The sequence below is a fragment of the Emydura macquarii genome, unplaced genomic scaffold, assembly GCF_026122565.2.
Source record: "Emydura macquarii macquarii isolate MOO-44397 ecotype Brisbane River unplaced genomic scaffold, CSIRO-AGI_Emac_v2 contig_71, whole genome shotgun sequence".
NCBI lineage: Eukaryota > Metazoa > Chordata > Testudines > Chelidae > Emydura > Emydura macquarii.
The window spans coordinates 4736807-4752003 of NW_027130208.1; the positions used below are offsets into that span (position 1 = coordinate 4736807).

Genomic DNA, 15197 nt, shown 5'->3' on the forward strand with positions numbered 1-15197 from the left:
TGTCCTCATCATAAACAATAGCACATACAATTGTTATGCCATATTGGAGAGTGTGTTTTATAAATATATGTTGAGAGACAAATCTCCCTGTACGATTCATGAAGAATTTAAAAAAATATATATATACAAACTTTCCATCTTTAAAAAGATGCATCAGCTTCTTTTTATATACACTTTTTCTGATTATGCCTTGTAAATAAAACTTTGAAGTTTTCAAATTAAATTTATTTTATTCTTTGTTACCTTCTCCACTTCGTAAATTTTTCTGTTGCTGTTTCTAGTGTCTCACCAGCTCTTCCCCGTTTGTCAACCAGCATCATCAGTGAAGTCAGCAGGAATGTCCATAGTTTTGCTACAGAGCAGTAGGGCACATTTCTTTTTATATTTGTGCTCACACCATCATGACGTTTTTATTATCTTGGCTAGAAGACTTGAATTTTTTAAGTGATAGAAATATAGTATGTTTTTTATTATTTTTGCATGTAAGTACAGAGCATTGTCGGGAGAATTAACCCCATAAAATCAGGAAAATTTTCCCATCTAGTTTATAACAATGTTCAGATGGGTCAGATTTTGAATTTAATATGTTTGTAGCATCCTTGATGAACTTTTAAAACCTTGTTAGAGAAAGAATTATATATATGTAACTATTCTTAGATTATGAAAACAACAACTTTTAATAAATCTGAGATAGCTACTTCTCAGGTTTTCTCTCCAAAGATTTTAGTGGCATTAGACTGAAAATTTATATGCAACTGAAAGGCAAACACCATTAGAATGATGCCTTATATTTAGAAGGCTTGTACACACTGTCTCATTCCTACTTTTGTGAAATTGACTGGCCAGATTGCCCTGCCTCTTCAAGATCTGGTATCAAATATTAATTAGCTGCAGGCATGGAGGGCAAGCATCAGCAGGCATTGAAAGAAATGAGGAAACAAAGTTTTGTTTTATTTTTATAATTTAATATTAATATTTCAGTAACACCCAAAGTTGCCCCAATCAGGATCGAAGCCCCATTGTGCTAGGTACTGTACAAATGTATAAATATAAACAGTTTCTGGCCCTAAGAGCTTATGGTCTAAAAATAAATGTAAAGGTGAAGGTCCCAGTGCAGTGAACTGATCTATGCATGTGATCACTGTGCACCCCTCCTAGGGTTTTATATGGTTTTGCTGCCTTAATGGAGCAGCTTGCAGGATGAGGGCCAAAGGGGATGGAAAACAGGAAACAGTATACAAGCAATGTGGACAGAGTGATGTTACCACATGTCTAATCTCCACTGCCTCTGTTTTTCTTATTGTTAATCCTAGCCTAGTGTTCCTTGTTTTGTATTTTAACCCTTTCATTATCTTTTTTAAACATTTTGTATGGAAGGCCGTGTTCTGGTACTGCCATTGATCTGCAAATCATGTCACCTTTATGCTTTTGGTTTTTCATCTGTAAAATGGGTATTTATGCCTTTTTATCTATAAATTTATATTTAACCTTTGCCTATATTATTTGTAAAGTTATTCTTATCTCTTGCCCTTTTCATTTTTCTGGTTTTTTTACTTAACCATGGACTTTTATGTTTTCTTTTGAAAATTATTTTAACCCATATTTCCATTTTTAATTATTATTTATATCCTTGCCTTTCCATTTTTTCAAATAAACTATGTTCCAGATCCTCAGGACTGTTTGTTTTCTACCTAGCACCATTCAGGAGATTGGGGATATAAAGGGGCTGTAAGTCGCATTTACACCTCCTTGAAACACCAACCTGCTCCTAGGGTGCAACAGGGCTGATTTAATTTCCTCCATCTGGCAGTCATAGCAGACAAGGTTCCCCTGATTGTAACAGCTGTCTAGCCATGCTCCCCTTTTTTTTTTTGGCCACCCCCCTGTGCTGGGTGGAGCACCAGAGGGGATGGCATTAGAGCCGCTATCTTGGCTCTGTCACCTGGTTTTATCCTTCTACTCTATATCAGAAATATTTCTGGTATGAAAATGATTTTATTTATGGATTCTCAAGAACACAGTCCAAGGACACAGTGAAAAGTTTAAAAGGAGAAGGACAAATAGTGTTTATGGATGTGTGTGCACATATGTATCGGAGGTAGAGAAGATTATGGGCTAGATTTTAAGAAAAGTGTGCTTTGTCTATTTATATTAATCTAAGGCCTGAAAAATTCTTCTAACTCCTACTTGCCTTAGGACTGTTGGCTTAATACCTTTCCTATTAAGATTCCTCTGCCTCGTTTATGTACTCTCATCTTTATTTGGTCTTTCTGCTCATAAGAACATAAGAATGGCTATACCAGACCAAAGGTCCATCTAGCCCAGTATCTTGTCTTCTAACAGTGGCCAATGCTCCACTTGTTTCTCTTTAATGGTGGGACAATGCCCATGGAGTTATCTGTCATTTCAGGGTAAAACAGAAGGGTGAATAACGGAGAGGAGGGCAGTGACTAAGGAGACTGATTTCCTTTTTGCCTCCTTGATTCCTGTTGAGTAGAATTATAACTGCATACGCTTCAGAAATTTTTACAAGATCAGGGGAGAGTGGCAACATGCAATAATTGAATTCTAGCTGCCAGTGGGAGGGACCATCAAAGCAACATCAAGAAGGGTTGTGTTTTCCTGAGCATCTTATTTTTGACCCATAATCCTCTAACTTCAGGATCCTGTTAAGAGTACATGCCCTCTCCTTTGTTTAGGTATCGTTGCACACTCATATCCAATCCAATTGTAAAGCTGCCATTTCTGCTTGATAAACATAAGGGGCTTCATGCAGTGGCTTGTGGAGAAGAACTGTTGTGTGAGTATATTTCTCTGTGAACAATTGTTAGTGGTTGCACATGTACAGGGGATAGCAATTGTTGATTTCAAAAGACTAGTTTGATCGTTGGGTTCATAAATAGGTAACGATGTGAACAGTGAGTTTCTTAATCCTATTTCATTCCACTTTAGCTGTGAATTGATCAGTTTTTGGCATTTCTTGGTGGGAGTAACAGTCAAATGAAGTGTACTGAATAACACTGAACTGGTATATCTGCTGCAACAATGATAAAGCTGTACAGAATTTTGCCGCGTATTTATAATGCTTTGTTACCAGTGTGTTTGACCATGAACAGAAGAAGACTGAAGAAACTAGTGAACTATTTTCCTCATATAAGACCAATAGCAGTGATTCTAATGTTAGGAAATAATTGCAGTAATTGCATGTTATATTTGCGGGTACTTATACAGATTGGAAGTATTGTTTGAACATATCATTCACCAAGAATAACTGACATAATAAAATGTATTATTATTTTGAGGAGAGAGATTAAACAGAACTCTCTCTTTTCCTGATTAGCCAGTAGTTATTTGCTCAATAACAGAATTTTAATTGCCATATTACATTGCTTCACTAGATTGAGAGTAGCATTTAGAAGTTAGCTATTAAATGTTTATCATGTTTCTGGCATTATTGCTCTATTCCAGTAAGGTACTTAAGCATGTTTCTAACATTAAGCATGTGAGTATTCCTATTAACTTCAGAGGAATGGCTCACGTATTTAAGAACTTTGCTAAATCAGGGCCTGTTTGAATATATTTCTTAAAATAAAAATACTGAACTTTTAAAGGACAGATTTGTGGTACTAATCTCATGTGTAATATCACAAATGTCACATCATCAGTGTTAAAGTTCTGCCAGCATTTCTGCAGTGACAATGCTGTCTTCAGGGGTTTAAAATTTAGCAACTAAACATTCACTTAATGATGAAACTTTTAATTCAAGATTGTATCATGGCGGCATATATGTGTCCATAAAATGTCATGTAATGCCATTGACTAGAGGTTTTGTTTTTTGTTATTTTTGTTTTCTGTTGTGTTTTGTTAGAGCAGGAAAAACTAGGGAGTTCCTGATCGTAGACTGTAAACTGGTACCAAAAAATGCAAACATCTAAAACAGCTGAGTTAGATGAGAAGCATCATAGTAATATTTTAGTTTTCTTCATCTACAACACGTGTATTACTGAAATGGAATTGGCTCAACTAAACTATTGGAACGCTGCTGTTATGTTGTAAAACTGTTATGTGTTTTTTCCCCTCCCAGGTATGCAATTCCCTGCACTCTAGGTCTGGGTGTGTGATATGCATAATTATAGTGATTCCAGCTCTGATGATTTTATCATGATTCTCGTAGTATCTGGTGTGTTTTTAAAAATCCGAGCTTCTGGGGCTAGGTAAATACGAGAATCTCATCTTACTTTAAAAAGAAGTAAATTTCTAGTCCTCATAGTTACAGAGAAAAGCTTGAAAGCATGACCCGACTTCCCTCTAAAGGCTCAGAATGCAAAATATATAACTTTTAAAAAGAAGTCACGACTTATAAGGCACTCATAATTTTTGATGGCATGACTCGAGGTTTTTAAATGCTTGGGGTTGGCAATACTATAATCCCTACATGGTTTTTCTCAATAACCATAAAGTATTTTATATGAATCCTTATACTCTCGCTAGCAGTCATTAGTCAGTTAGACTGGGAGGATCATTCATTGTAGGTTTATTTTTCTTGGAATGTGCTAGTTTCTTTACTCTGATTGGCTCTTTTACTTGGAAGTTTTAAGCTGTTGGACAGCAACAGATATGCGACTTCAGCTTCTCTCCCTCTAACTGAAGCAGAAAAATCCTGAAACAATGGGAACCTCCCCAAAAACCAACCAAACACAAAAGAACATGTGGCTATGAAACAGACAAAATGAAAAGGGTTTTAATAATGGGTAAAATAATTAAGAAAACCCTGTTAATCATTGCTCTTTTTCCCTCCAAGTCAGAGAGGGAAACTTCTAAACAGAAACTTATTTCAGTTACTCTGAACAGAAAAATCCCAGCATCTCTTTCCTAATTCAGTTTCAAACAACTGGGTAAACAAAAATATACCTTTTGTGATAAGATTTTTCCTCACCTAGTGAAAGACAGATAAAGAAGATGTAGATAGAGGGATAATAGGAGTGGAGGAATGTATTACTTTAATTTTGTTTTGGGAAGAGAGGCTTTCCCCATATTCTTGAAGATGTGGGAAATTCATAAATTTGGGAAGTATTTCATTCAACACTGTCTCTTTGTCCACATCCAGGGACCTCCCTCAACTGTGTCCTCCTGGTTCTCTCCACACGTTGCTCTAACCCTCTTACAATTAATTCCTCTCCTTTATCCTTGCTGTCCTCCCCTCTTCAGGTTGTGTCACCTCCCTTGATTCTGCCACCTGCCCTTTCTCTATTGAGGCAAGGTAAGATTTAAGTTTACCTTTCCCCCTTTCACTCCTCACCCCCCACCATGGTGCTCTGAGCCTTGACATCCAAGCCACCACTGAGTGGTTTCCTGTAACACCGCTATGACAGCAGAGTCAGCAGCGTTAGAGGAAGAAGAGAGCTACTTAGTACCTACTGAGTAAGGAGGCTTGCAGCCCAAGATAAAGCTGTTGTCTTATACACAAGAAAGTTATCCTTGTAATATCTTAGGCCAGGTTTACACTACAAACTTACATGGGTATAACTATGTTGCTCAGGGGTGTGAAAAATCCACAGCAGTGCAGTTAGCCCTGTCTACACCAAGGTTAGGTTGGTATATGTTTTCCTATCAACATAGCTACCACCTGTTCCGGAGGTGGATTAATTATGCTGACGGGAGAAGCTGTCCCATTGGTATAATATCGTCTTCACTAAAACGCTACAGCAGTGCATCTGTGGTGCTGCATTTTAAGTGTAGACCCATCAATACTAGGAGTTAATCTAAACTTTGTATTGATTTGTGGCTTAAAATGACACTTAGCACCAGATTCTGCTCTCATTTACCCTGGTGTAAATCCAGAGAAACTTCTGTGAAACCGCTGGATTTATACTGCTGTAAATAAGATTGAAACCTGTCCGTTAGCTGTGCTGCATTACAGTAGTTAAGCGCACCACTCCAGAGATGGGGGTGGTGGTAGGCATACTACAGACACAATAAAATGACAACCAAAGATCTTACAATCTACAGTGGAAAAGGCCAATTTTATTTTACACCAGTGACTGCATAATACCAAGCAGCTGACATTTCAATTACAATAGCTTAGCTGAGAGAGAAAATATTGTTTTATTTTAAAAGCAAAGCTGTTTTTAGTTACAATAGAATGAAAAAAAGCATTTAAAACTTTATTTTCTCTGTCTTCAGCATAAAACTATCAAAATAATTTAAACAGAAAATAGTACATTCATGATATCAAATTTTAGCATTAAATGAAGTTATAGAGCTGATTTAGGAATACTTGAAAATGGGGGGCATCGTTGGACTACTGAGCTTGATTTTTTATCACTGTTTTCACTGGGTATTTCTGTACTTAAGTATATCTCTGCTAGTGGGATTTACTTTGAACAGTATATTTGTTTTGTCTACATGCTTTGGGATCTATTATCAATGATTAAAATTGGGAAAACTGACATTGGACACTTGGGAAGGATGAGCTGTCACAGCGATTTTTGAAAGAAATTCTAGGCTGGAAAGATCTTTAGGCATAGCCCAATTTATGGGGTAGATGCGGTACTGAAAATCCTGGCTTTGTGAGAGTTGACAGTTGATCTAGTATAGTTTTTCCATGTGAACTTCACATACAATAAAGAAGGTATTGTTGGAATTTTGCCAGGATTGTGTGTTGGTATATGTAGTAAGAGCCCCCATTACCTCTTACAATGCAAGATCTAATTGAATAAAATGAGCTTTTCTATTTCTGGCGTCTAACACTGATTCTACATTACACTCTGCTTTGCTTATTGAGGGCACAGGATCATAGAAAAATCCTATTTTTTCCTACGTCATCCCATTTTTTAGCTTTGTATTCAGAATTTACTACTAGGATATTCTCCCTTCTATCTTCCCCATTAACACTCCTTTTAGGGACAAAGACCTAGTTAATGGAGGGTGAGGACAGAAAATATCTCTCTCTTCTCCATCTCTCCCTTTTGTATTTCTCTATCTCTCTTTAGCGATTGAAAATGTAGGTCAAATTGCATCACCATAAAATGGAACAGTCAGAAAGGTGTTTGAAAAATGCTGACATCCTTAGCCTGGGGTGCATGCCACTGTCCTTTGTTTACATTGAGAATAGTGATGTACCTGTACAAGAACCAGCATCTTTTTTAAGGTTAGTGGTATAGTACCTAAATAATAAGTCAAATTTTCAGATGATAGTCATCTTTCTGCAGTAATTTAAAATTGTACAGATTTTGATCTGCAACAACTTAAAATAGTGATATACACAGAGAGCTCTTTTGAAATCTTAAATTTGTAGTAACCATAACTGTGTACTTTGAATAATCCACTATCTGGCTTTTACATGGAAGCTCAATAATAATCTTTGCAAATTGTCTAATCATATGCTCTGTATTGTCTTGATTAGATACGCCCCCACTTGCAAAATATGTATGTGCTTTTGTTTTAATTTTTTTTAAGTACTCCTTGTTTGACATAAATATGCTTTTCTCCTTTCATCATTTTGAAATGGTGAGTGAGAGTTTTTTTTAACATTGAAATGTGGAAAGTCATATAATCTAGTACTGCTTGCCTAACAGTCTTTTGTATAGAATACTTCAGGAGTTGTTAATGTAAGAAGTTGTGATCAGTGTTAAATATTTTTACAGAATTAAAAATATAAACTATATTTTTTTCACTTTGTTTTTCTGCAGTTATTCACAAACAAAATATTTAAAAAAATGTAAAAACATTATTCAGTTGTCTTTATCCGTCCTAGCTAGCTGTTAATGCAGTTTGTGTGCTGAACCTTCAAATGGTGGCTTAAATTATACCACAAGATACAGTACTTTAGAATATAAAGTAGACTTGTAGGGAAAGTGCAACCAAATTTTCATTCACTGTTTCCAAAACCATGTATTTTCCTAGTCTGTTTTATACTTCAGGTAGTTATATTTAAACAGCTGAAGCATAGTATGCAAAGATATCTTATTATAGCATTAACCTTACTGCTTACTGTTGAGTAAGATCTAGAAATTAGGAAAGGAAAATTACTTCAGATGCAGCTGAAACCACTGACAAACTATATAATTGGCTGTTTGGGCAAAAATAATAAATTTGGACAGATGTGTGTAATAATTATACTGATAGAAACAGCAGATGTAGAAGTAAAAACACTTTAAGCGAGCTTTAGTGTGAAGAGTTTGACAGTTTTTCATTACCAAAATTTCAAGATAGTTACATAAAGGATGATTATCAGTAAAGGTAGTTATATGTCTCTGGAAATGTTTCAGAAAAACGATGTATTTTGAGGAAAAATCTTGTACCTTTCCACGGGAATTCCATTGTGTTTTGTTTGTAACCATACATAGTAAATATCCAAACACCAAGAGGGAGCACCTTCAGTTAGTATAAGTTACAACGCTATGGAATCATGAGTGGCTGAATAAAACGTAAATCTCAAGATTCTGTGTTACTTACCAATTAAAAATTCATTAAAAACATTTAGTCCTTACATTTTGATTCTATAATCTGTACGCATGTAAAAAAATGCATATGATCTCTAAGGAGGAGGATAATAAATTGATTTTCTATTGTTTACATTCTTTACTTCATCTTTGCACCTCTAGGGTTGTGGGGCTGATGGGTGCTGGCTCAGCCTCAATGCTGCTCTGTCTTACGTAGTCCCTAAAGGACCAGCCAGCAGTCTGGAATAGCCACAGTTCGTTGCACTGCGCTTACAATCCCCTCATCCAACAGACCCTCTCCTGCTGTCCACACTCTTACTGTGTGGAGAGCGGGGAAGCAGCTATGGGAGAGGACTGGTTTAGGGCCATTGTACCAGCTCTGCTCTTGGGGACTTTCCAGGTATTACACCACTCCTGTGATATAAAGAGGCCAGAACACAGCCCAGTTTTGGGGCCGTTGTATTTCCCTTAGTCCAAACTCTTATTCAAGAATTCCTGAGTAAACAGATGGCCATTGCACTATTCTCTAAACGGGTCATCAGACTAGGACATTGGCTAACTGACTAGGGGATCAAGTTCCAGACTGCAGATATGTTTTGTGACATGTGATGCATGTTTCTTCCAACTGCAAATAAAGGAAGATTGGACAATGCTGTGTTTGTAGGGTCAGAATTAAGGAAGTATTATGAGCTGGGTAAAACCTTATAATGGGTTAAGTTAAAACCTCATTCAAACTGATGTGAGAACTCACCCTTCATTTAAGGTAGTTGTAAGAGATTGTTAAGGAGCAACACCTAAAACAATGGCTCTTAGAGTCTGCCCAGAAACTAGCACCATGTGGGCGAGGGCAGAGTTCCTCTGGCCCATGTCTGCTGACTCTTTGGCTACCTTTGAGGAGCAGTGGGCGCTGTCCAGGGTTCTCTGCTCAGCGTCCTCCTCAGGTTACCTCCGTTTAGCCCTTTGACCTTCACGCCCGTCCCTGTTTTTTCATTTGTTGTCCCCCGTAATTAATTGAGTCCAGGTTCAGTGGTTCCTCCCCTGGTGCTCAAATAGTACCATGTGGGCGAGTGGATTCTAGTGGGTATTGTGACCAGGTGTGTGGGTGTGAGAGAACACGCAGAAAATGAGAACAGAGAAAGGCAGAGGGAAGGGAACAAACAAGAAAGCCAAGCAGCAGCCTGTGAGCATAGAGTAACCCTGGGAAAAGCTAGAGAGTGAGTTTTTGGGTCTGTTGTTACATAATGAGTTTTGGAGCTTTAAACTAAGAAACTGCTCCATTTGTTTGTGGTTTCTCCTGCATTTTGAGAAGCAGAACTTTGTATACTTCTTGTAATATAAACAAGATTGCATGAAAGAAAATACCAGACTCCACCAATTTCTGTTTCCCACTGGAATGTCTTCAGGACTCTGAAATGTAAGTAGTCGCTTGGGTCAAAAAAGGCAAAACTGGTGTTAGTATTGGGATCTGGTTTCCAAGGAGAGATTGTGAGCTGGTATTCCTCCAAGTTATGGAGATGCTTACAGACAAGGATTTGAAACAAAACCTAAAACAAGAACTGGAGGCTTCACAAAAGGAATTAAATCTGGAGGTTTACCAGAAAGGGCTCAGAGATGACTTCCAAATGGAGGTGAAATCTCTGGAACAACAGCTACACAGTGTCTGGACAGACTGGGAAGCCCAGCTGCAACATACCCAGGCTAAAATGGATTGATGAGGTGACCAGCAATCTGACTGCCATAGACCAGACATTATTCCATGAAATAGTGGTGACTGAGCAAGCTTTAGCTGATCTGGAACTTGCCAGCCGAGAGCAGCTGAAGCCAGGACTGATGGAGCTAAAAATTCAGCTACAGAAAGAAATCAAAGGGTCACCACCATAGTGAAAGGCAGTACCTGGATGAGGAATTGGGCTAGCTAGAGGACTTGGGTAGGACCAGACATTTACAACAGTTTTCTATCTCATTTGTAACCCACAGAGACCCAGAGGGGAGAGGTCAGGCTGTCCTAGCTTAGATAATTCAAAAGCCATTATTTTGAGGGAAAAACTCCCTGAGAGGGCTTATTTGGCTCAATTCAACATTATGGTTCAGATAAATGGCTGGAATGTGGAACTAAAAAGGGGGTCATTACCAGCCAATTTGAGTGGCCCAGTTTTGATTGTGCTGCAAAATTTACCCCCAGAAAAGAGACTGAGTTGTCCAGACCTGGTACAGGCCCTTGACATGCAGTTTGGAGTTAGCCATCAATCAAAGCTAGCTATAGCTCAGCTAAGATCTAGAAGAAGAAGGAAAGAAGAAACCCCATCTGAATAGGCAGAGGACCTGTGGAGGCTGGTGTTACTGGCATACCCAGGTACCACTGAGGCCTTTCAGGATTCACTGGTAATGCTGCTCAGCTGGACTTGGACTGGCTGATTGAGATCAACAAAAGAAGGCCAACACATTCTGAGAGGTAGTGAATTTGCCACAGAACTTGAATCTTTCCTTGCAGCAGTGTATCAGAGGGGATCATCATGAGCTCTGTAAGTACAGCTCTGTGTCAAATAGGTATGATGAATGAGGGGTTCCTGGTCTGGTTCATGACTTTATTGTATGGTTAGAAAAACTGATATTTGGTTTGTAAAACAAGGAAAATTAGCAGTAATGCAAAAATTAAAGGAAATAGTTCAATTAAATGCTGGTACTGTGACAAAATTGGCCACAAATAGAAGGATTAATATCAATTTGAGACAGGCCAAGACAGACTGTCGCAAGTGTCTAGTGAAAACCTCTCATCCAGTTTAGGAAACGGGGGTACCTCAAGCTGAGGGAGATACAAGGATCAGCCCCACCGTTTTTGTTTAGATCTGGGCAGTTAAACAACAATAAGGTGAGTTTGACTATTGAATGTGAACTAAAATTTAAAAAAGCAGTGGTGATCGACACAGGTTCAAAACAAGTTATTAAATAAGATGCTAAAAAAAGCAAGGGAATCGGGGATCCAAACCACCTAATTGGACTCACATGGGGAGACGGTGACTGGGACGGGCACGCATGCAAAATTTGGGAAAATTGGGTTGGAAGATTGCACCTCTGTAATTTGAACAAGAAATCTGGGTGTCTGAAATGGGGAATGAGCTCATAACTGGCTTGGATTTTGTTATGGGTAGTAACTGTGTAATCAGTACTAGGAAAGATGTGTTACAAATTCAGTCTGGAAATTCCCTTTAAAGATATGGCTCAGGTGAGACAAATGATTTGTAGGCATGGGGTTTGCAATAAATGAATTGTCCTGCTGCCGCAGTAGAAACCATTATACCAGCTATATGCTAAGGTAGTTTTCCAGCAAAAGATGGTGTTGAGTGGTTGAAACATTTGGAGACCCAGGGTTTCAGGAAGATCTTAGCTGCTAAAGCTCTTGTGGGTCTGAAACAAGAACTGATCCCTGTTTGTTTGCAGAATGTTTCTGACAAGCACAAATAGCAAAGAAGAAACCATTTCAGTAAGGTCTGATTTAGCATTTTCAGAGTTGAGAAAGAGTTTTGGGGGGCTGCTCTTGCCTTGGCTTATCCGTGTTTCAAAACCCCTTTCATATTGGACACAGATGCTAGTGCTTACAGTTTGGGGGACAGAATTTCAGGTGCCTACCACCTAATTCCCCCCTCCCTCTCCACTTCCTAAATCTGAGAATGTATTTGTGGAAGTTGAGGCTGGAAAGGTTTATACAGAGATGAATCCTCCATTCAAACAGAATGGGCTGGGTCTGCCTCAGCCCACCAGTTCCAAAGAAACAGTAGGTATTCCTCAGGGACTGACTCAGAGCGGTCCCTCACTGGTGGCTGAAGGAAAATCCAGGGAAAAAAACCCAATATGATTTGAGTGGGAGTAAGATTCTTCTCCTAACAGGACAGTGTATAAATAGTTGCTTGTATCATTTGTAATTTTGTTTTTGTTTGTTTGGGATGAGTTATTGGGTGTCACCATTTTAGGCCTCATTGGGATGATGGGCAATGCTGAGACGTGGGCTGGGTTTTATGAGTTATGGGTTGATTTAAAACCTAATTCAAACTGATGTGTGACTGCATGCTTGATTTAATGTAGTTGTAAGAGACTGTTAAGGGACCACTCCTAAAACAAGGGCTATTAGAGTCTGCCCAGAAACTAGCATCAAGGGGGCTGTCTGCTAGTGGGTATTGTGTGTGGGTGTGTGAGAAAAGACAAGAACACAGAGTAGAGAGGCAAAAGAAAAAAGCAAGAAAGCCAAGCAGTAGCTAGTGAGTACCCTGGAAAAATCTAGAGCACACTTTTGGATCTGGAGTTGACTAATGAGAATTGGGGCTGTAAGCTAAGAAACTGCTCCATTTATTTTTGGTTCCTCCTGCATTTGGAGAAGCAAGACTTGTGCATTCTTTGTAAACAAACAAAATTACATCGAAGAAAATGCTGGATGCCATCGCTTTCTATTTCCAGCTGGAACATTCTCAGGGCCCTGAAATTTGACTCTCTTCATTTGAAAAGGGGCAACAGTATACCAACCTTAAATGTGAATTTCCATACTTTTGAATGTTAGAATTTCTCATTATCTTAACTTTGAATTTCCTGGCTTTTTAATGGGCTTTTTGTGTGGTTGACTTTTATTAACTACAACTTTCTTGTAAAGATATTTCTCCGTAAACTGCTGATATATATTGCCCATCCTAACTCTGCCTTGATTAAGTCTTTTGTCTGGAATTTGGATTTTGCTTTGGTGAATTGCAACATTACTCCTGTTCATTTTCTTTAACAGCAGATTTTTTAAGTATTACTTAAGGTTTGTAGACATACATTTTCCATTGACTTTTTCATGTGAGAAGTATGGCTTAAAACCTGACATAATGTTTTGAAAATATAGGGCTTGGTGCTTCGACCATATTACTCTTCTCTTTACATTTTTTCACTGGTTTCCCCATCTCCATCAGATCAAACCCTGAATATTTTTCTCTTGTAAGGCCATCATGGCTCATCCTGTCATCTCTTATACACTATTCTTTGCCAGACTGTGCCAGTCTTGATTGCCCATTTGTAAAAGTTCCCAACAAGCTCCTTTCTTTCTTCCTTAGCCCCTCTTATGTACAGAAAGAACTCCCTATAAAAATCCATAAAGCTACCACCTTGTCCTCCTTCACATCATTCCTTAAAACTCAACTCTGCTGTGATACCGACAAAAACTGGCTAGTGGTAGCTAGTTACCATGCTATTTAACACATTGATTATAATAATCTCATTTCTGACTTCTGCTCCTGTAATCTGTTTGTTTGTATTTACCTCTCATTTTAGACTTAAATTGTACACTCTTTGGGGCATAGACTTTTTGGCTCATATTTGAACAATGCCTAGCACAAAGAGGCTGGGCTCTCTGGATGCTACCACAATAGAAATAATATAATTTTGTTAGGAAATACAGGGCCCTCTGCATGCAGATCTGCTCTGCTCTACGTGGAAGCGTGTGGGTTATTGATGAGGGGAGTAGAAGGCAAGAAGTCTTTGCTCCAAAGAGCATTGTGAAAGTTAATACAGGTTCTGGCTACATTATGTTTCCCCTTTTGTCTGCTGAGGAAACTTCCATGTAGAATAGAGGAAATCTGCACGCGGTGGGGCCTCTATTTCCTAATAAAATTCTATTATTTATATTGTGGTAGCGCCTAGAGCAGCAGTTCCCAAACTGTGAGTCGTGACCCCAAGTGGGGTCGCTTCATCAGCAGATGGGGTCACGGCCATCCTGAGTGTGCAGAGGACGCCATTTTACAAAACGGCCTCCTCCACACAGCGTGACCTCACACGCATCATATGCACGAGGTCACGTCGCATGGAGGATGCTATTTCGCTCTACAAAACGGCAGTCTCCCTGCAGCATGACCTCGCATGTGTGAGGTCATGCAGTCCAGAGGACGCCATTTTGTAAAGCAAAGTGGCATTCCCCTTGCAGCATGACCTTGCATGTACAGTGCATGTGAGGTCACACTGCCGGGAGGATACCATTTTTAAACTGCAATTTCTGTGCTGTCTGGGGTAGTGGGAAACCACACATCTGAAACTGGGGTCATGCAGGGAAAATGTTTGGGAACCGCTTACGTAGAGGGTTTAGCCTAATTGTGTTAGGCAATGTGTAAAATACAAACCCTAAGAGGCTGGCCTAGCAGACAAAGGAGAAAAAGTGCCTCTATTACCTTTCAAAGTGGGCACCAGCGACAATTACTAAAAGCTAGCTGACTCTCTCTACGTTGCTACATCTCCGTAGCTTAAACCAAAACAAGTGTGTCAATGCCGAGGTTTGCAGCGGTTTAATTAACTGGTTTAAAAACAGATTTAAGTTAAACTGATGTAATGGTCTCATGTAGATAAGGCCTTAATATGCTTTTGTGTCTCATTCTTTTATGTGATTTCTCAGTGGTGAAATAATGAACAATGTTACATTTAAATTATCACCGCTGGGCACCTGAGTTACATGCCATGGTGGTAAAAACGTTGTTGGCCAGTGTACACAAGTGGCCCTTCTTTGCTACCATTGGTGGAGCTGCACTGTGGAGGGGAAAAAAGTCTAGTGTAAAAACAGCTGCTAAGGCCCTGAACCTGCAGACAGACACACTGGAGTAAATTCTGCATGTGTGTAAGGGTCCATACCAACGCACCTGTTTGCAAGATTAGAGTCTAAATTAGATAGACATTTTAGTCTACATTAATATTATTACTAGCTTGATGGCTGAGACTTAAATCAGTGTTTTGTTTTGTTTTTTA

General features: G+C 38.8%; 1 protein-coding gene across 5 annotated transcripts in view; it reads left to right on the forward strand.

Annotated features, from left to right (window-relative positions):
* Positions 1-15197, forward strand: part of ATXN7 (ataxin 7) — a 127200-nt gene that overhangs the window by 13692 nt on the left and 98311 nt on the right. Inside the window, exons 2-3 of one of the 5 annotated variants that reach the window (XM_067541640.1) lie at positions 2700-2800; positions 6993-7150. The exons of 2 other annotated variants lie outside the window; for them this stretch is intronic. The gene's annotated coding sequence lies outside the window, so the exon portion shown is untranslated. Of the gene's footprint in view, positions 1-2699; positions 2801-6992; positions 7151-11171; positions 11314-15197 lie in introns of those variants that run through there. 2 more of the 5 variants (XM_067541629.1, XM_067541660.1) reach the window with 2 other exon arrangements.